The sequence below is a fragment of the Lucilia sericata genome, unplaced genomic scaffold (assembly GCF_015586225.1).
Source record: "Lucilia sericata isolate MDLA Ls3-8-SP2 unplaced genomic scaffold, ASM1558622v1 Contig001872F_arrow, whole genome shotgun sequence".
NCBI classification, from domain to species: domain Eukaryota; kingdom Metazoa; phylum Arthropoda; class Insecta; order Diptera; family Calliphoridae; genus Lucilia; species Lucilia sericata.
In genome coordinates, this window is record NW_023995761.1 from 54,741 (window position 1) to 77,842 (window position 23,102).

At 31.2% G+C, this 23,102-nt stretch overlaps 1 long non-coding RNA gene across 1 annotated transcript in view; it reads left to right on the forward strand.

Annotated features, from left to right (window-relative positions):
• Window positions 1-23,102, forward strand: part of LOC119612916 — a 47,895-nt gene that overhangs the window by 18,652 nt on the left and 6,141 nt on the right. Inside the window, exon 3 of the long non-coding RNA XR_005232190.1 lies at window positions 15,122-15,511. This is a non-coding gene — a long non-coding RNA (uncharacterized LOC119612916). The remainder of the gene's footprint in view (window positions 1-15,121; window positions 15,512-23,102) is intronic.

The following is a 23,102-nucleotide window of genomic DNA, read 5'->3' on the forward strand; positions in this document are numbered from 1 at the left end:
ATATAATGTCCAATCATGGGTAAAGAGGTTCTACCAGTACCTCTAGTCTGCCGGGACTATAAAGTGGTGTTTACAATTCACTGCCTGGCCTAGTCCTTGCATGAATTGGAAAGAGGTCTAACCAGAGCACCACATAATCTAGTACTACGGGTGGCCAGTTGCCCACAGGACTTGTCCTGGCTGGTCAGTTGGTTGAGGTTCCTCCGAGATCCACGTAGTGGCTGTGGTTGAAACCTAAATCGCAGGAAGGGGGTGCTTGATTAAAAGACGGTGAAATATAATTTTCAAAATACATTTCTGTTATCGCTCCCAAAGCATGACTTTAGGAGCGATGAGCTGATGAGCTGATAATGCAAAAATTGGATATACGGCATGCGGTGCTTTTTGATGTGTATTTGATAGATTTGACTGATGGAGTGATTTATGTTTTGGCAGAATGAAGGAGAAGTTGTGGTATAAACCGTCACTGACTTTACTTTAATTTATCGGCAATTTTCATTTCATGGTTGAGTATGTTAGAGTTTACTCTAAGACATGCTCAACTTATCACAGTGGGTCTGGAAATAAGTCTTGTCTATTAGAATTATCCGCGTTTCGGACTACCAATTACGATCCCTAGGTGCTGTTGCCGAATCAACAGAGCCATCTCAGTTGTGTGGTCGAGCGACGAATAAGGTTTTACCTTTGTCGGGGTTAGATTGAGCTTGCTCATGACACCTGTTCTTCCTCATCGGGACTACTATGGCAAGAGATTAGATAGCTCGAGTACTTGAGCAAAGTGCGCGTATAATGGATCGGCATCCATATATGTAAATTGCAACCTGCGTGTAACAAACAAAAAGAGGCGGTGGTGAGTCGTATATTTTTGCTCACCCAGTGGATGAAAAAGACCACCGTGTCATATTAGTGTTCCCCCGGGGCATGTTTCCTTGATAAAAGACACTTATCTTGGTGTATTGCAATCCCGGTGTAAAGAGGTGATGACAGCATTTTTATAAAGACTCTACGTATCCTTATTAGATAGAGTCCTTTGAAATGCAGGGAGTAATTCAATTGTCACTTTATTGTTTCCCCCGGGACATGTTTCCTTGATGAAATACACTCATCTTGGTGTATTGCAATCCCGGGGTAAAGAGGTGCTAACAGTACCTCTAGTGTGCCGGGACTATAAACAGGTGATGACTTTTCACTCCCTGACTAGTCCTTGGATGATTCGACACAAAGTCTAAACAGTGCACCACATAATCTGGTACTACGGGTGGCCAGTTGCCCACAGGACTTGTCCTGGCTGGTCAGTTGTTTGAGTTTCCTTCAGGATCCACGTAGTGGCTGTGGTTTAAACCCAAATTCGCGGGAAGGGAGTGCTTGGTTAAAAGATTGATACATGGTGAAATATAAATTTTCGGGATAAGTTTCTGTTACTGTACAAAGGCGGTGCTTTAATAAAATGTTGGAATTGAGCTGATAATGCAAAGATTGGGTATGTGATGGAGTGAGATGTACCATTTGGATACTTGTTTCTGATGAACGAGAGAGATCCTGTGGAGATGTCGGAATGACAGAAGGAGTGACGGCTGAAATTTTAGTGAAATCGGTTGAGACGTTGTGGAGCTGTAATACCTTAATCTTTAATTTATCGGCGATTTTCCTTTATGGTTAAGTGTGTTGGTGTTTACTCTAATTAATTAAAAACCTGTGAAAAGTTAATTGACATCCTCCTAGGACCACAGATAATCAAAGGCTATTCTGATATAGTCAATAGTTTGAATCATATACCTCGAACTGCAGGTATTCTAGTGCATTTTGTCTGTTGAAATTTTATTGCATAAATATACACAGAAACAAGCACACATTCTTATTTACACGTCCAGTTTTCCCTCGTTTTCGTCCTTTTCGTACACAGCCATTTTTAAATTGAACATTATTTAATGATTATTTCTAGCAATGTTGAATTTCTCTATTACAATTACTGTATGCAACATTGCAACCGTAATAATAGGGTTTCGAGGAAATTTATAGAAAAAACTTATGTCTAATGTAATATATACACTTCTTCAACATATTGACACTTTTAGCATTCCCTTTTCCATCTTTGGCAAAATATGTATGTATTCCGCTGCAAAATAACTGCTTATCTGTTGTGCCAAGAACAAATTAAGACAATTGGCTATGCTCTGTTGCAAAATGAAGCGTATTCTAAAAAATACGCATCGTTCGAAACAAATAATAGTCGGATGGGGCGAGCTCTGCTCTACAAGGTGCGTCAAAACTTCCCAACTACTTATATCGAAATTGTTTTTAGCGGATCACTTTCCGGTATAAAATGTAGGGACATGATTTAATAGTCTTTTAAACCCCCATAATACACATATGTACATACATATATCGTTGTACTTATCAAAAACAATGACAAATAAACAAATTTATAATGGCTTTTCAATCTACAAGAAATTCTCAAAATTTTTGCTTTACCTGGAAAACCTACATTTTGTTCATGCAAATGCTGAAGAAATTTAATATTATGCAGCAAAATAAAAACGTATTTTACAATTAAGAAAAACAAAAAAAAAAAAAAATCTACCAAACAGAAAAAAAGGACACAATATTACCACACTGAACAAAGTTAATTAAACATAATAATAAAAGAAATTGTAAGGATTCCAATAATATAATATAATTACAAGGTTTAAGTGTCGACTTTTTTCAGGAAAAATAAAATAAAAAATTGTTAAAGATTTTATTGAAAATTGTTTTCTATATATAGCTTAACAACTTTACAAGCCATCACAATACGTGTCATTAAAACTGACTTGTATGCACAGCAGTGAATGTTAAAAAAACACGTTAACTAATATATATATATGTATACTAGCTATACCCAGTGTACTTCGCTACCCTTTTTATAGATTTTAGTTAAATAAGGATGGATCATGTTATATTTTTAACCTTCCTTAATATATACAGATCTTTATACATTAAGGAAGCTGTGTGTTCAATTTAAGGTTTTTATTTTCAATGTTATAGAAAATTCAAAAAATATGACTAAAAGAACAAAAAGTACCAGAAAGCGTTTTTTTATAGATTTTCGTTCAATGTTTATATATTCAATATTTTACAAATATTAACAAGTAAGAGTGTTATATTCTGCTATGCCGAATCTTATATACCCACCATCAAACCTCGTTTGACTCGAATGAAACTTACTTATGTCGAATTTCATCTATATACTCGTATATTTAGGCCAGTTATAAGCGTTAAAGTAATTTTCTGAAGGGGACCATGTATAGAGGGGTAGGGTCAATTATGGGTCGATCCTCATAAAATTTGGTAGATAGAATTTGGTTGGTATTAAATTTATTTGTGTCGAATTTCATCGCTACACTCGTATTTTTAAACCATTAATTAGCGTTGCAGTCATTTTCTGAAGGGGACCTTATATGCGGGGTAGGGTCAATCATGGACCGATCCTCATAAAATTTTTTAGATAGATTTTGACTCGTATGAAACTTACTTATGTCGAATTTCATCTATATACTAGTATTTTTAAGCCAGTAATGAGCGTTAAAGTCATTTTCTAAAGGGGACCTTATATGGGGAGTAGGGTCAATTATGGACCGATCCTCATAAAATTTCGCATATTGATTTTGGATTATAAGAAACTTACTTATATCGAATTTCATCGCTATATTCGTATTTTTAAAAAAGTTATGGCTGTTAAAGCTGCTTTTCGAGGGGCCACTTGTATGGGGGCTATCCGAAAACATGGACCGATATTTCCCATTTTCAATACCAAACAAACCTTACCTATAAGAAATATTTATGTGAAATTTCAACCCTCTAGCTCTTTCCATTCGGACTCTATCGTGCTTTCAACAGACAGACAGACAGACAGACGGACGGACGGACAGACGGACAGACGGACAGACATGGCTAGATCGTCTTAGAATTTAATGAGGACCCAGAATATATATACTTTTGTGGATCTATGACCAATATTTCTATGTGTTACAAACGGAATGACAAAATCAATATACCCCCCATCATTTTTGATGGTGGGTATAAAAAGTATCAGTTGAAGTACGAAAACATACCAAAATACATCTTTTAATTATTTTTGTGTTTCTAAGTTCAATAGTTTCAATGTTTCTAAGTTTAATATTATAGAAAATTCAAAAAGTACCTATTGAAGAACGAAAAAGTACCAAAAAGTCCCCTTTTATTGGTTCTCATTTACTCCGGGCTCTACATGCTTAATTTCATGTTTCTATGTTCAATATTATAGAAAACTTAAAAAGTACCAGTTAAAGAACGAAAGAGTACCAAAAAGTCCGCTTTTATGGAATCTCATATACTTCGTACTCTACATGCTTAATTTGATGTTTCTAGGTTCAATTTTACAGGAAATTCAAAAAGTATCTTTTGAACAACGAAAGAGTATCAAAAAGTTCCCTTTTATACATTCTCACTTACTTGGGGCTCTACATGCTTAATTTCATGTTTCTAGTTACAATATTATAGAAAATTCAAAAAGTACCTTTTAAAGAACAAAAAAGTAGAAGCACTACATGTTTATTTCCACGTTTCTAGGTTTAATTTTATAGAGAATTCAAAAATTAACCTTTAAATAATGTAAAAGTACCAAAAAGTCCCCTTTTATTGGTTCCGGACTCCACATGCTTAATATCATTTTCCTAGGATCATATTTAAAAAACACAAAAAGTACCAGTTAAAAATAGTCGGAGTTCGAATAACACTCCATTGGTATATTTAGTGTTACTAAATCTATCAATTTCCCCAATTTTATTAAAATTGGGTCAGTGAGTTTGAATAAAATCAATTTTCTCGTTTTTCGCCATTTTGGTACTTTTTTCTCCCTATTGAAATAATAAACATTTTATTACAAAAAGTTGCAATATCGTAGTGGGAGCCAATCATTAAGTATTCATTCACATGTTCAAATCAATTTATCTTTTTTGTCAAGTTTTGAAGGAGTCAATGATATTGTTTGAATATTCACTGGTTTAAAAGATACATGGGGTGCAAAAAAAAGTAACAAAATACAGTTTTTACCCATTTATTTCCTAAAGGGGCCGAATTTCAAAAAAATACCAGATACTTGTCCACTTATTTTTTAAATGAACGACGATAAGCTTTTAATTGTTTTTGTATCTTTTTCTAGTTTAGGAGATATAAGTTTACCGAATTTACCCGTTTTTACCCCTAAACATTCGAATTTCCGAAAGTCCCGTCTTAGTGGATCTATTTGGTGAGAGACCAACCTCCTGTCCAAATTTCAGCTCTTTATCTTCAACCGTTTAGGCTGTGCGATGATGAATCAGTCAGTGAATCAGTCAGTCAGTAACGTTAGAATTTTATATATGTATATAGATAAAGAATTTAATGAAATGTTGTAATGCCTGTAATGAAAAGTGAAATTTAATTTACATATAATGTAATTACATAGGTTATGATTTTCTGATTATATTACTTTTTGGAAAAAGCTACTTTAAAAGTCTCTGCTTCATAAGAAAATAACTCAAAGATAGCGGAAATCAAGTAGTAATTCATTTGTAAAAGATAACGCTTAAAAGGTAAAATTTTCCAGCTCTGCCAATGCATTGCAATGGATATAAAAATAATATTTTGCATTTAAATGTTAATTTATATGAAGATTTATTCATATTTCCAACAACATACACAGAAAAAACTAAAAATATGTTTCAATTATCAAAATAATTGTATCAAGCAAGTTTTGCACCTATCACCAAAATGATGACATCAATTATCAAATTTGTAAAAAAAATAAAAAAATACTTTTTTTTCCAAATAACGAATTAATTAGAACAATTAATATCAATAATTGAGACAAAATTTTAAATTGATTAAGTCATTAATTGTATACATTAAATATTTAATAAAAATAAAATCTAATTTTTATTAATTTATTAATCAAATGAATTAGTTTGTTTGGTAGAATATGTATTAAAAACCAATTAAGTTGATGATTAAAACAATCAAATTATTAATTGATTACTCACAATGTTCAAGGAATGCTTGACCTTTAACAATGCGTTGAGCATTTACAAAAAATATCACTTTATTATCAAATTTGAATATATAAAGTGTTTCATAAATTGTCAGGAAATTTGAATATTATATGCCTAAAATCGTATTGACTATTTAAGAATTATAAACATTGTTAGCACAAGAAATCAAAATAAAATATTTAAAAAAAAAAACTAAAACAGAAAAGTTGGCCAGAAACTTTTTTTCAATCAATTAAAAAACTAATTGAATCAATTAAAATTTAATCAAATTTGTAAAGTTAGGTTTTAAACAACGAGATAATTAAGACAAATAAAAAATTGCTTAAATTAAAATTAAAGAAAGAGAAAAACATGTTAATTGAAAATAAACTACTGATAATTTTTTCTGTGTACATAAATGAGAAATAAACTCAAAACACAAATTATTTATTACAAGAGAGTTTTTAATTGCATCAAGTGGTGAAATATATACTTTCACATTCATGTATGCTTAATATTTCCTTAAGTGTCTATAAAAGTAAGAATACTCACGTATTTATATGAACACTGTAAAAAAATGAAAAAATATACAAAATTGTAATAAATTACCCATATGGTTTAAGGACATTAAGTATAATTTTAAGTACAATTATTTGTACATATACTACATTTACGTTGTTATAAGATTTATTTATGTTGAATTTTATTTACTCAAAGATAATATTTTTGGAGAATTTCAGCCCTCTACCTCTTTCTTTTCGTACCCTATGGTGATTTCAACAGACGGACGGACTAGATCATCTTAAAACTTAAACAGGAACCAGAATATTTTGTGGATCTACGACTAATATTTCGATGTGTTACAACAGAATGACGAAATCAATACATCCCTAATATTTTTGGATAGTAGATATAAAACATATAATTTTTAATATTTGCCAACACTTCGAGCAAAATTTTAATTGGTACTAGCGAAGTTTTTCAATTGACACTTAAACATAAAACTAACTACATTATTGAAAAGTTTTTGCTATTATCCATTTTCAATAAAAAAATTATATACAGAAAAAAACTGTTTATTTTTTATAACTATATTTATACTTCATTTAATTTTAATGTTTTTTACGTTGTTTAACCTTCACCATGAGTGTTAAGATATGTACATATAAATTGACCTCTTCAACTTTTGCATTTACTGCAAAAACAATATAAACTACATATGTATTTTTATACCCTCCACCACCATCAGTGGTGATAGAGGGTATATATAACTTTGTCATTCCGTGTGTAACACCAAGAAATACTCATCTGAAACCCAACAAAGTATATATATTCTGGGTCCTTATCAAATTCTGAGTCGATTTAGCTATGTCCGTCTGTCCGTCTGTCTATCTGTCTGCCTAAAACACGCTCACGTTAAAACGAAGCAAAGGAAGTAAACCAAATTCATCGAAAATATTCACTGTTGTCCTAAGCAGTTTAGTATTGAAAATGAGCAAAATCGGTTCACAACGGGAAGAGTTATGAATCAAAATTTAAAACAACCTCGGAAAAAAATAAGCATTTTTTACACATTATGATATAATTTTCTCGAAAACTATGCAAGATAATTTCATGGAAATCACCATATATTTGTTTCTGCACAAGATCTTGATCCCTGCTGAAAATTGCCAGAATCGGTCCACAATTTCATATACCTCCCATACAAAAGTACAAATTTCCGGAAAATGGGTTTTTTGTTAATAACTTCCGCCACAATGTCGATATCTTCAAAAAATTTTACAAATTAAAATCTTATGTCAATAGAATTCTTCCAGATGAAAAATTGTATGGATCGGTCCATAATTGGACATAGCTCCCATACAAGGTCCCCTCCCGAAAATCACTTAAACGCGCATAACTCATTACTAAATTAAGATATCTATATAAAATTTGCTACAAGTATTGCCCACATGCATAGAAATATTACCGTGAAATTTTTTTCCGATCGGTCCATAATTGGTCATAGCTCCCATACAAGGTCCCCTCCCGAAAAACACTTAAACGCGCATAACTCATTACAAAATAAAGATATCCATATAAAATTTGGTACAAGTATTGCCCACATGCATAGAAATATTACCGTGAAATTTTTTTCCGATCGGTCCATAATTGGTCATAGCTCCCATACAAGGTCCCCTCCCGAAAATCACTTAAACGCGCATAACTCATAACTAAATTAGGATATCCATATAAAATTTGGTACAAGTATTGCCCACATGCATAGAAATATTACCGTGAAATTTTTTTCCGATCGGTCCATAATTGGTCATAGCTTCCATACAAGGTCCCCTCCCGAAAATCACTTAAACGCGCATAACTCATTACTAAATTAAGATATCCATATAAAGTTTGGCAGAAATATTGCTCATATACAGAGAAATATTACTGTGAAATTGTTTTCCTATCGATCCATAATTGATCATAGCTCCCATACAAGGTCCCTTTCAGAAAAACACTTAAAGGCACATAACTCATTACCAAATGATGATATAAATAAATACTATTTTTGTTCATAAATACTATTTTGTAATGCAAAAAGCACTTAATGTTATTTCAAAAATTTTTCACGATCGGTCTATATTTGGTCATATTTCTCATACTAGGTCCTGCCCCTAAAAGCGCTTTAACCGTATTTAACTATTTGCATTATAAATTTGTGTAGAACAAAATTATATATATGAATGTATTTTGAAAATCCTTAAATCTTTCACACACATGCAAATACTAGATATCGCTAAAGCATATCTTAGGGCGCTATAAAAATTTAAATGGAAGTGGCGTTTCTAATGTTCAATAAATCTTGGAATTGTAGTAGATTTAAGATGTTTAAATCTTGGGTTTTTCCTATTTAAGACATGAGAAAACTTATTTCTACAAATATTTTATTAATTAGAAATGTATTAATACAAAAGTTGCTGGTGCACTCTAACTTGTTTATGTTGAATTTGATTTACTCAAAGATAATATTTTTGGAGACTTTCAGCCCTCTACCTCTTTCTTTTCGTACCCTATGGTGATTTCAACAGACAGACGGACGGACTAGATCATCTTAAAACTTAAACAGGAACCAGAATATTTTGTGGATCTACTACTAATATTTCGATGTGTTACAACAGAATGACAAAATCAATATATCCCTAATATTTTTGGATAGTGGATATAAAACATATAATTTCAATATTTGCCAACACTTCGAGCAATATTTTAATTGGTACTAGCGAAGTTTTTCAATTGACACTTAAACATAAAACTAGCTAGATTATTGAAAAGTTTTTGCTATTATCTATTTTCAATAAAAAATTTTACAGAAAAAATTTATTATTTATAACTATATTTATACTTCATTTAATTTTAATGTTTTTATACCCTCCACCACCATCAGTGGTGATAGAGGGTATATATAACTTTGTCATTCCGTGTGTAACACCAAGAAATATTCATCTGAGACCCAACAAAGTATATATATTCTGGGTCCTTATCAAATTCTGAGTCGATTTAGCTATGTCCGTCTGTCCGTCTGTCCGTCTGTCTGTGTAAAACACGCTCACGATAAAACGAAGCAATAGAGCTTAACCAAATTCACCCAAAATGTTCTTCATTTTCCTAAGTTGTTTGGTATTGCAAATGGGCAAAATCGGTTCACACCGGGAAAAGTTATGAATCAAAATTTAAAACAACCTCGGAAAAAAATAACCATTTTTTACACATTCTGATGTAATTTTCTCGAAAACTATGCAAGATAATTCCATGAAAATCACCATATATTCGTTTCTGCACAAGATCTTGATCCCTGCTGAAAATTGCCAGAATCGGTCCACAATTTCATATACCTCCCATACAAAAGTACATATTCCCGGAATATGGGTTTTTTGTTAATAACTTCTGCCACAATGTCGATATCTTCACAAAATTTTACAAATTAAAATCTTATGTCAATAGAATTCTTTCAGAGGAAAAATTTTATGGATCGGTCCATAATTGGACATAGCTCCCATACAAGGTCCCCTCCCGAAAATCACTTAAACGTGCATAACTCATTACTAAATTAAGATATCCAAATAAAATTTGGTATAAGTATTGCCCATATGCATAGAAATATTACTGTGAAATTTTTTTTCGATCGGTCCATAATTGGTCATAGCTCCCATACAAGGTCCCCTCCCGAAAATCACTTAAACTCGCTTAACTCATAACTAAATTAAGATATCCATATAAAATTTGGTACAAATATTAGTCATATGCACAGAAATATTGTTGTGAAATTTTTTTCCGATCGGTCCATAATTGATCATAGCTCCCATACAAGGTCCCCTCCCGAAAATCACTTAAACGCGCATAACTCATTACTAAATTAAGATATCCAAATAAAATTTGGTATAAGTATTGCCCATATGCATAGAAATATTACTGTGGAAGTTTTTTCCGATCGGTCCATAATTGGTCATAGCTCCCATACAAGGTCCCCTCCCGAAAATCACTCAAACGCGCATAACTCATTACTAAATTAAGATATCCAAATAAAATTTGGTATAAGTATTGCCCATATGCAAAGAAATATTACTGTTAAATTTTTTTCCGATCGGTCCATAATTGGTCATAGCCCCCATACAAGGTCCCCTCCCGAAAATCACTTAAACGCGCTTAACTCATAACTAAATTAAGATATCCATATAAACTTTGGTACAAATATTACTCATATGCACAGAAATTTTGTTGTGAAATTTTTTTCCGATCGGTCCATAATTAATCATAGCTCCCATACAAGGTCCCCTCCCGAAAATCACTTAAACGCGCATAACTCATTAGTAAATTCAGATATCCATATAACATTTGGTATAAGTATTGCCCATATGCATAGAAATATTACTGTGAAATTTTTTTCCGATCGGTCCATAATTGGTCATAGCTCCCATACAAGGTCCCCTCTCGAAAATCACTTAAACGCGCATAACACATTACTAAATTAAGATATCCATATAAGGTTTGGTACAAGTATTACTCATATGCACAGAAATATTACTGTGAAATTTTTTTCCGATCGGTCCATAATTGGTCATAGCTCCCATACAAGGTCCCCTCCCGAAAATCACTTAAACGCGCATAACTCATTACTAAATTAAGATATCAATATAAAATTTGGCACAAGTATTACTCATATGCACAGAAATATTACTGCGAAAATTTTTTTCGATCGGTCCATAATTGGTCATAGCTCCCATACAAGGTCCTCTCCCGAAAATCACTTAAACGCTCATAACTCATTACTTAATTAAGATACCCATATGGTACAAATATTACTCATATGCACAGAAATATTACAGATAATTTTTTTTTTTCGATCGGTCCATAACTGGTCATAGCTCCCATACAAGGTCCCCTCCCGAAAATCACTTAAACGCACATAACTCATTACTAAATTAGGATATCCATATAAAGTTTGGCAGAAATATTGCTCATATACAGAGAAATATTACTGTGAAATTGTTTTCCTATCGATCCATAATTGATCATAGCTCCCATACAAGGTCCCTTTCAGAAAAACACTTAAAGGCACATAACTCATTACCAAATAATGATATAAATAAATACTATTTTTGTTCATAAATAATATTTTGTAATGCAAAAAGCACTTAATGCTATTTCAAAAATTGTTCACGATCGGTCTATATTTGGTCATATCTCTCATACTAGGTCCTGCCCCTAAAAGCGCTTTAACCGTATTTAACTATATGCATTATCAATTTGTGTAGAACAAAATTATATATATGTATGTATTTTTAAAATCCTTAAATCTTTCACACACATGCATACATGCAAATACGAGATATCGCTAAAGCATATCTTAGGGCGCTATAAAAATTTAAATGAAAGTGGTGTTTCTAATGTTCAATAAATCTTGGAATTGTAGTAGATTTAAGCTGTTTAAATCTTGGGATTTTTATATTTAAGACATGAGAAAACTTATTAATTAGAAATGTATTAATACAAAAGTTGCTGGTGGAGGGTATTTAAGATTCGGCTCAGCCGAATATAGCACTCTAACTTGTTTACGTTGTTTAACCTTCACAATGAGTGTTAAGATATGTACATATAAATTGACCTTTTCAACTTTTGCATTTACTGCAAAAACAATATAAACTACATATGTATTTTTAAAATTATTAATTTTAAATAAAATTATGAATGTTGGGGACATTTTCTAAAGGATGTAATAGGATTATGTGTCGGTATAACTTACAGTATGAACTTTGGAAACTTATAACATACTTTTGCAAAATTTTTGTGTGATTACAGCTTCAGTGAAGATATTAAAAAAAAATTTCTATTAGTCCCTTTACTAATAGAAATTTTTTGATTTTCTGTACTACACAAAAACATAACGTAGACAATTTCAGACACCTAGCTGCTTCCTTCTGCCCGTATTGCATTTTCAATAGCTAAATGTAGATTCTTAAAAAGACCCAGGTCAAACTCACAATTGACTTTCTTTCTGCTTTAATACATTACTTTGTAAGTAAAGTCGACATACATATGTAAGTAATTTTCTCTCTTAAAAGATAAACACTACACAATTTATACGAATGGTAAATTTGACCAATGTCAAGTATATCTGCAAAAACATGAATACTATTAATAAAAAGTGGTCACAAGTAAAACTATGTAATAATTTTAGTAGAAATGCATTTAATTACTTTTTGTACAAATTACATCTGAATAAATGATACGCACAAGTCGGTTTAAAACATTTCTGAGTAGGACACACAATTTTTATAAAATGTAATTTTATACATAGTATGTAACTTGTAAAAAAAAAAAAAACGGACAAATAGCTTTGCATATTTATATACATGCTTTTTACTTAACAAATGTTTCAGGAATAAACTTGTTTGCTCTTCTCATAAAAATATTTTTTTGCTAGTTATTTTAAATAAAATTATTAACAATATATTACTTTATATTCAACACCAATTTATAGAAATGAAAATATTTTTATTTCGTTATCTTCTTCATTTTGATGTCATATTTTTTGTGGGAGTAATACAATTTAAAGTTCAAACAAAGTTTTAAAGTTTGTTATAGGAATATAAAAACAAATTAAAATTAAATATAAAATATTCAATATTGGAAAAATGTATTTTAGTTGATGTTAATTTCCTGGTGTGGGATTTTTAAAGTTTTCGATAAGTTTTAACATAAAGTAATAACACATGTTAAAATATATGTTTAAGTCATTATTAATTATGCATTACTGCATGAAAATTTAGTTTATTCTAGGATATAATTTCTCAAAATTTCTGTGCTGATGTCAACATTTGCAGTCTCTTAAAACCATTTAAATATAACCGTAAAACAATAATATCGCAATATTTTTTCACCAACGGTCAACACTAAATCGAAAATATTTTGTGTAACATCACATCACATCAAATCACATCACTAACTAACTAACTAACTAACTAACTAACTAACTAACTAACTAACTAACTAACTAACTAACTACTAACTACTAACTAACTAACTAACTAACTAACTAACTAACTAACTAACTAACTAACTAACTAACTAACTAACTAACTAACTAACTAACTACTAACTAACTAACTAACTAACTAACTAACTAACTAACTAACTAACTAACTAACTAACTAACTAACTAACTAACTAACTAACTAACTAACTAACTAACTAACTAACTAACTAACTAACTAACTAACTAACTAACTAACTAACTAACTAACTAACTAACTAACTAACTAACTACTAACTAACTAACTAACTAACTAACTAACTAACTAACTAACTAACTAACTAACTAACTAACTAACTAACTAACTAACTAACTAACTAACTAACTAACTAACTAACTAACTAACTAACTAACTAACTAACTAACTAACTAACTAACTACTACTAACTAACTAACTAACTAACTAACTAACTAACTAACTAACTAACTAACTAACTAACTAACTAACTAACTAACTAACTAACTAACTACTAACTAACTAACTAACTAACTAACTAACTAACTAACTAACTAACTAACTAACTAACTAACTAACTAACTAACTAACTAACTAACTAACTAACTAACTAACTAACTAACTAACTACTAACTAACTAACTAACTAACTAACTACTAACTAACTAACTAACTAACTAACTAACTAACTAACTAACTAACTAACTAACTAACTAACTAACTAACTAACTAACTAACTAACTAACTAACTAACTAACTAACTAACTAACTAACTAACTAACTAACTAACTAACTAACTAACTAACTAACTAACTAACTAACTAACTAACTAACTAACTAACTAACTAACTAACTAACTAACTAACTAACTAACTAACTAACTAACTAACTAACTAACTAACTAACTAACTAACTAACTAACTAACTAACTAACTAACTAACTAACTAACTAACTAACTAACTAACTAACTAACTAACTAATGCTTTCGTCCTGTCACCGTCAGACCTGTGAATTGTGAACATATAAAATCAAAAAATCTTAAGCTTATTTTTTCATTTTATTTCATTTACGACTCCTGTACGTATACGTGTTAATAATTTATTGATGTTACAAATATTAAGTATACGCCTAATTTGACTTTTGGGTGCCCATAACTTTGGGCAAAACTGGGATATAGGGGGCTTTTTTTGTCGCATATTGTTATATGTTTTCTTGTTGCGCTGTGTAATTAAATACTTATTAGCGTTTAAAAATTACACAGTACCTCTAATTTGCTAAGTATAATATATAGAATAGTACAAAATCATGTTGATAGTCAGTAGAAACTTCAATAGAATAGTTAGTTATTGAAAAATAATTTTCAATAATAATATGTATACATATAACCAAATTGCTCTTGAAATTACCATATAAATATTTAAGTTTTATTTTTTCTTAATACGACATTAAATTTTCTTAACATAAAAGAACTTTTCCATCTAAGAAAACTTTTAATGAAATCAAATTATTTTTTGAAGGCTAATAATTTTTGCTAATAATATTCAATAACTTTTATTCATGTCATTGCAGAAATATCACCAGATACCAAGGCTGTTATAACAGGACCAGCTGATTTACATTTTAAAGTTGACAGTACTTTCATGTGTTGTAAACCAGTCGTTGGTTAAGGATATTGGTCCCATCTATTGGTATCGTGTGCGAATATATGATTACTATTTCCTATGTTAAGTGTTACACCACCCACTGTGGTGGGGAAAAATAAATTTAATGTTCTGGAACAAAATCATTTGCAGCACAGGCAACAGCTTCATGATGGTATTTATGGTGATGGAGGTGGGCGTGCTGCTGCTGTTACAGATTCTGAACAAATACCACAAATCTTAACAAACGAAATAACACAACACATTTTGCTCAACGCATTGCTATGGAATCACAATTGGGTGATAACATGAAATCAAGGTAAATTATTGAGGTTGTTTTGTAGTTGTTTTTTTATATTTTTGGATTTTGTTTGGTTTCTGCTTCTGTTTACTATCTAAGGATCTAGGTGTATGCTTTTTAAAAGTAGATTATGGGAATGTAACATTTTCACTTTAATTTTAATGTTTGGGTACTTTCAAGGACAAGGTCTAAAGTGCAGACACATAAAATCAAGCACATAGACGCACAATTTTATTATAAAATCCCAGCAAACCCTTATTCTTAAAATGAGAATAGATTTAATAGCAAACTCAAATAATATAAATAGACTAGACAATATAGTAGTCAATAGATTACTTAGTTAGACTATTAAGCTGGCTATCGCCCATTATGATATATTTCAAAATCAACCTCTGAGTACCTTATTATAGGTTGATAAAAACCTTTGAGAGTTAATGTAGAAAACTCTTGACTCACTGCATGTTGGGTTTTAGAAACTTTGGTTGCTGTTTTTATACCCTCCAGCACCATCAGTGGTGATAGAGGGTATATATAAGTTTGTCGTTCCGTGTGTAACACCAAGAAATATTTATCTGAGACCCAACAAAGTATATATATTCTGGGTCCTTAACAAATTCTGAGTCGATTTAGCTATGTCCGTCTGTCTGTCTGTGTAAAACACGCTCACGTTAAAATTAAGCAAAGGAAATCCACCAAATTCACCCAAAATATTTATTATTATCCTAAGCAGTTCGGTATCGAAAATCAGCAAAATCGGTTCACAACATAAAAAGTAATGAGTAAAAATTTCAGACTACCTCGAAAAAAATTACGTTTTTTTCATAATTCTTTTAAAGTTTTCTCAGAAACTACTAAAGATATTTCGATGAATTTTCTCACACAATATTTTTTTAGAGCAGTGATCAATTATTTTCAAAATCTTTACAATCGATCCAATTTTTCCCATAGCCCCCATACAAAGGTATATATTCCCGGAAATTAGTTTATCGTTAATAACTCCCTCAAATATATCGGTATCAACACAAAATTTTGTACATGTAAATATAATATGAACAGAAATCATACTGTCAACGTAGACCTCAGTCGGTCCACAATTGGTCATAGCTCCCATATAAGGTCCACTTCCGAAAATCACCTAAACGCACATATTTCTTTGATGAATAAAGCTATTGTGATAAAATTCGAGTAGGATGTGTTTTGTATACATACAAATCATTCTACAAATTTTTTTACGGATCGGTCCATTATTGGTCATAGCTCCCATATAAGGCCCACTTCCGAAAATCATTTAAAAGCTCATATTTCATTGTCAACTAAAGCTATTCTGATGAAATTTGACACAAATATGTTTAGTCTAAATATAAATCACTCTACGAAATTTTTTCCGGATAGGCCCATAATTGGTCATAGCTCCCATATAAGGTCGACTTCCGAAAATCACTTAAACGCATATATTTCATTGAATTATAAAGCTATCGGAATAAAATTCGACACAAATCTGTTTCGTATATATATAAATCATTCTACAAAATTTTTTACGGATCGGTCCATAATTGGTCATAGATCCCATATAAGGCCCACTTCCGAAAATCACTTAAAAGCACATATTTCAATGCTAAGTAAAGATATATTGATAAAATTCGAAACAAATATGTTTTACCTAAACAAAAAAACTTTACTAATTTTTTCCGGATAGGGCCATAATTGGTCATAGCTCCCATATAAGGTCCACTTCCGAAAATCACTTAAACGCATATATTTCATTGAATTCTAAAGCTATCGGGATAAAATTCGACAGAAATATGTTTTGTGTGCATTCAAATCATTGCACTATTTTTTATACTGATCGGTCCCTTATTGGTCATAGCTCCCATATAAGGCCAACTTCCGAAAATAACTTAAAAGCACATATTTCAATATCAAGTAAAGCTATCTTGACAAAATTCGACACAAATATGTTTTGCCTAAACATGAATCACTCTACGAATTTTTTTCCGGATAGGCCTATAATTGGTCATAGCTCCCATATAAGGTCCACTTTCGAAAATCACTTAAACGCATATATTTCATTGAATTCTAAAGCTATAGGGGTAAAAATCGACTTGAATAAGTTTTGTGTACATATGAATCATTCTACCACTTTTTTCTCGGATCGGTCCATTATTGGTCATAGCTTCCATATAAGGTCCACTTCTGAGAGTCACTTAAACACACATATTTCATTGTCAAATAAAGTTATCTTGAGGAAATTCGTCACAAATATGTTTGTCTTTACATAAATCACTCATTCCACCAAATTTTTTCTGGATCGGTCCATATTTGGTAATAGGACCACTTCAAAAAATCCCTTAAACGCACATATATCATTATCAAATAAAGATATCTTGATAAAATATGATTTGTGCACATATGAATCACTTAAACGCACATTTTATACATAGATATAAAATTTGACATAAATGTGTATTTTCTATATATGTATATAAATGATTATATGGAATTTTTTGCGGACCGGTTCATAAGTTGTCTTAGCTCCCATATAAGGTTAACTTCTGAAAATCACTTAATAATACTTAATTCGTTATTAAATTATTATATCCGGATAAAATTCGACATGAGTATGTTCTGTGTATATATAAATCATTCTATTAAAATGTTTTCGAACTGGCGTATTAATTTAAATTTTTCTGGACCTAATCAAAATTAGTTCGACAAAAATTTTGGCAAGTTATCTAAAAATTAGATAGTTAGATGGGTTTCAATAAAAAGTAGCTTGCTGGTGGAGGGTATTTAAGATTCGACATAGCCGAATAGAGCACTCTAACTTGTTTCTTCTTTATGTTAGCTTTCTTTTGTCTTATGGCATTAAATAATTTCATTTTATTGTACTATTTTTAGACTATGCATTTCGAATGCCCAAACATCGGATATTGGTAACCACAGCGGTCAACCCAACACAAATTATGGACAGTTTTTTTGTTATTATCAAATTATGGACAGTTTCATATTAAATAAAATTTATAAATTATAAAGGAAGTATAAAGGTCTTTAGCCAAATGCTTTGAATAGGTTTACCATGTGCACTGTGGCTCGTTTTCTAAAACGGCACAAAACTTCATTTGAGTCTTTTTCTGCAAAAAGTATCATATGTAATCTCTACTACTCCAGTAGTTAAAACAAATTTGTCCTTGTATTCCGATTTCTTACTCTGATCTCTTTTAGAACGCGGAAGTTGTAAAGAGAGTGTCATACTGCAGGGTCACGTCTAGTCGTGAAAATGTATCTTATAGTTGGTATTATCTAAAATAGTCTGTAGCCCATTCCTTGATCATGTTCGATACTATGGTCAGGGAAATATTAATATCCTTTTTCGTCGGCTGATAGTTGCTATCCCGTTAATTGAACTCGACAAAGTGTCGACGGGGATAGAAAAGGGAATTAAAAAAAATCCTCTTGCAGCCATAACGAAGATTTAAAATGCAGAAAGAGGTACACCTGCTGTATTTGAGAAGATAATCCCTTAACAACAAGAATAAAACCGTACAATTTTCCAAATGTTTTGACATTCTATCGATGCTTACTATAAGCATCATTTTCTCTCTGAAATACTACCGTATGCGTAAAAGATACTCTTCCTATTAGTAATATGGCGTTTATTATCCATCTATTCCTTAACTCTTTCACGTATACGGGACACCGGTGTCCCAAGATTTATTTAATTTTTCTCGATGTAGAGCGTAATTTTGAGTTCAGAGCTACAATAAGTGGTTATTTCTAAAGAAAACTAATTTCTATTTTAGAATTTGATGCCATTTCAGGACAAAAAGGATATCCTTCGAAAACACTTTTTCCACTTTTCATCAAAAATGATCAATATACATCAAAATAAAGTGTGTAGTGAACTCATTTTCATAAAAACTTCAGCGGTTTAGTTTTGTGCGTAAAAGGGATTGATGTAGGGATTGAAAAAGAGTTTACTGATATATCAGTTTTTGTATTACTATTGTCAACTTTTCTATGGATTGAGCTGCGCTATAATCGAAATTGTTTTATGTCACCTGCAATCTTCCGATTTATTAAAAACTTTTAAAGGTTTTATGCCAAAATTTGAGACCTTATTGCAGCACAACATCTTGCCCGCGTTGTAGACTATAAATTCCGGCTGAAGATCTATAAAAAGTAGGCGGAAACAGAAGGCGTGTCATTTCCATGTATAGTTTAGTTCCATCAGAGAATAGCTCTATCATTAGTTTAGTGTTTTCAAACTAAAGTAAACATAACAACAGCGGCAAACTGGATAAAGTACTATAGGATATTTAATAGGAATATTTGTATCAGTAACGACAGCAAGCCTGCCATCAAATCTCTAACTGGAGTCTACACGATATCCAGACTGGTTAGCAAATGTCGGTCGTCTCTTAACAAGACGGCGAATCATTCGAACCTAGAACTTCTTTGGCTACCGGGACATGCTAATATTCCAGAGAATAATATTGCGAATGTATTACATATCAACGATGCTGACACAATTGTAGATGTTCCACTTTACTGCTGTAATTTTGTAATTCAGCAGGATCTCTTTGGGACAGCTCAAATAAGATGGGCATCCCTGACTTCCTGCTCAACTGCCAGTTGGACCTGGCCTATGATGGTAAAAGTTCTCACAGTTTGTTGGTGCTTTTTAGAGTTAGGCTACGACTACTAGTACCCTTACTGACAGGGTATTGCAAAATAGGTTCGTGTGCTAGAAGACTATACCTTCCATACAACGACTTCTGTAAAAGTTGTCAGGATATGGATGAGGAGGAAGCGATTAACACTTTCATTGTCACTATCCCGCCTCTCGGTTATCAGAACTGCTACATTGGGTAGTCCAACGTTGCACGACACAGTGGATCTATACAGGATTTATGTGAATAGGATATTACCTTTAGCTCCTGCCTCAGGTTGGTTTGACTCCACACTGAATATGGACACGTAATGTACCTCGGGTAGGACGAAGTGTTATCCACTTCAAGGTATCACAACGGAACCTATGAATGGAGCCAAATGTGTCGACTCTCTCATCGACTGCCTAAATAAGTTAACCAAACATTTCTTTGTTCGTTAGTTACCTAGTTCACTCGGAGGCCTTGTGGCCCATTGTCATAAAACAGACTATTTCGTTATTAAGAAATTCAAAATTTCTTGTCTATGAAACTTCTCTTTTCAACCAAACCTTCGTTTTTCATCCTTATCGTTTTGTCCTTTAGTTTACTAACATTCTTCAGTCTGCTGGTCGCTCTTTCAAGCCATAAAGCATAAAAGAAAACTCTGTTATATTTTATGGTTTTTCATGTTGTTTGAAATTTTAAGTAGTTTATTATTTTTTATGTTTCTCTTTTTTTTCCTCCCCCTATAACGGTGTGGTGTGTACGTACGCATAAAAGTACCCCTAGTTTATAAACCTCAGTACATTTTGATTTTATTTACGATTGTTTGCCAACATTTCTCTTCTAAAAATGTTGTTTTATTTTTTTCCGTTTTTTTTTTTTTTTGAGGGGACATTTTTTATCACTGTAAACAAATCTTGCACACGTAAAAAGTCATCATTCTCTGTCCACTTTTTTTTACTTATTTGTTAGTGTTTTTATGTAAATTTTTGGTTTCTTATTTGTTCTATCAATTTATTGTGACGAGAAAATAAAATTCAATTACACAATGGCAACAAATTTCAATATTGTCCAGGAGACAAGTAAGTAATGTTATTTCAAGAAATATGTCTTTTGGTGACAAGATAGCAACTTCGTCCACAACAGCAGGAATTTCTTTAAATTGTGTCTTTAGTAGGCAATTTAGCTTAATTATTTAAAGACTGTGTATTTGTGAATAGATAATAAATGTCAAGAAACAGAGAAAAAACCCATAAAATATTTAACATTTACGCTGAAGGTCCTTAAGGTATTTATTAAGCAGAGAATTTATGTACAAAACTTTGATTTTCTGCTATTTTATTATTCTTTAAGCTGTTGTTAAGCTACAATGATCTGTTAAAATTAAATGTCTGATAAAAATTTTTGAAATAGAATACAATGGATTGTTTAAATATTAATAGTTGATACTTAAATATAAATTTGCTTGTAAAAATGTTGATTTTTAAAAAGGGGTTTTGTGAGTTAGGCTAATGTCTGAGTGGGCTTTACAAGCTTTGCTCTACAAACCTTTCTTTGTGTTTTCCTATGCGTCATGTTAGAGTGAAAGCGAAGCTTGATGCGAGAAAACACAAGCAAAAGTTTGTAGCCCATGAGCATCAAATGGTTTAATAGTTCAATAGCAACAGTTTACAACTGGTTTTAAACTGAAAAGTGCAAGAAAAATGTTGCTTTTAAACTGACACAATAAAGAAAGTAATAATTGCTTTATAATTAAAGCATTAGGTTGCTTCGATTCGCATCAAAGACTCTGATCCTTTGGGTCCTTCTTTCATACTAACCAACTAAAGAGCAATGTTAAATCAGACACCGTGATTTGTGTGCAATTGAGATCATTGAATAATTATTATCTTAAAACTGAGACAATGACAAGAGTAACAATTGCTTTAAAACTCAGACAATAAAATAAGACAATTAAAAAGCATCGAATTCTATGAAACATAAAATTTAAGGATCTAATTAAAGACAGCAATTTAACTTTAATACGTATGCCATCGTTTGGTTTTGAAATTAAAAGAAAAACAATAATTGAGACAATCAAAGGAGAAATAATTGCTATGCAATTGACGCAATGAAAGAAAATCACTGCAGTGGTGTTATTTGAGGACAATTAAAGGATAATGATTTAAAGGTAAATGATTTCAGACACCAATATAGCTCTAAAACGTATGCCTTTGATGTGTCTTTTGGTTTTGACCATTGAAAGAAAAACAATAATTGACAAAATCAAAGGAGAAATAATTGCTATGCAATTGACGAAGGAATGATATGAATTGTTGGTATCATAAGAAATGTCCTTGAGAAACGCTTTCAATGCCAGCAAAAGTAATCGAAATTTGCAAATTTTTCGGAAAATTTTCAGATTTTCTACATTTTAACACAGATGAATTTAATAAAATTCAAAAATTTACCGAAGATTTTTAGAATAAATTGTGTTAATATTTTAGTTAAATGTAAAAATGTTCGTATACGGATGTACATATTAGGTACGATAGGTAAATATAGCTAACAAGGGTTTAACATTTTTATTTAAATAAAAAACATATTGTATTCCGAAAAACTGAAAAAACCGTTTCGGTGAAATAATATGAGGTTTATAATGTAATAATTTCAATTAATAACATTTAATAATTCTATGTAAAAATTTTAACAATCAAAAAAATTTCCGAAAATTACAACATTTGTAATAATTGACGAGTCGTATACAAAATTGTGTTATGTCATTGAAATCATCTCTTAAAGACATTTCATATGATACCAAATTCGTATATGGTTTATTTGCAAGAAATATGAAAAAATCAGAAAAACCTTAAAAAAGGACCTTTTTGTTCTTTGATCCTGCTCAACAAATATTTACGTGAGAACAAATATTTTGAGAATTGGTATCTTAGAATGAACTAAATTTTCATTTTAGGTGG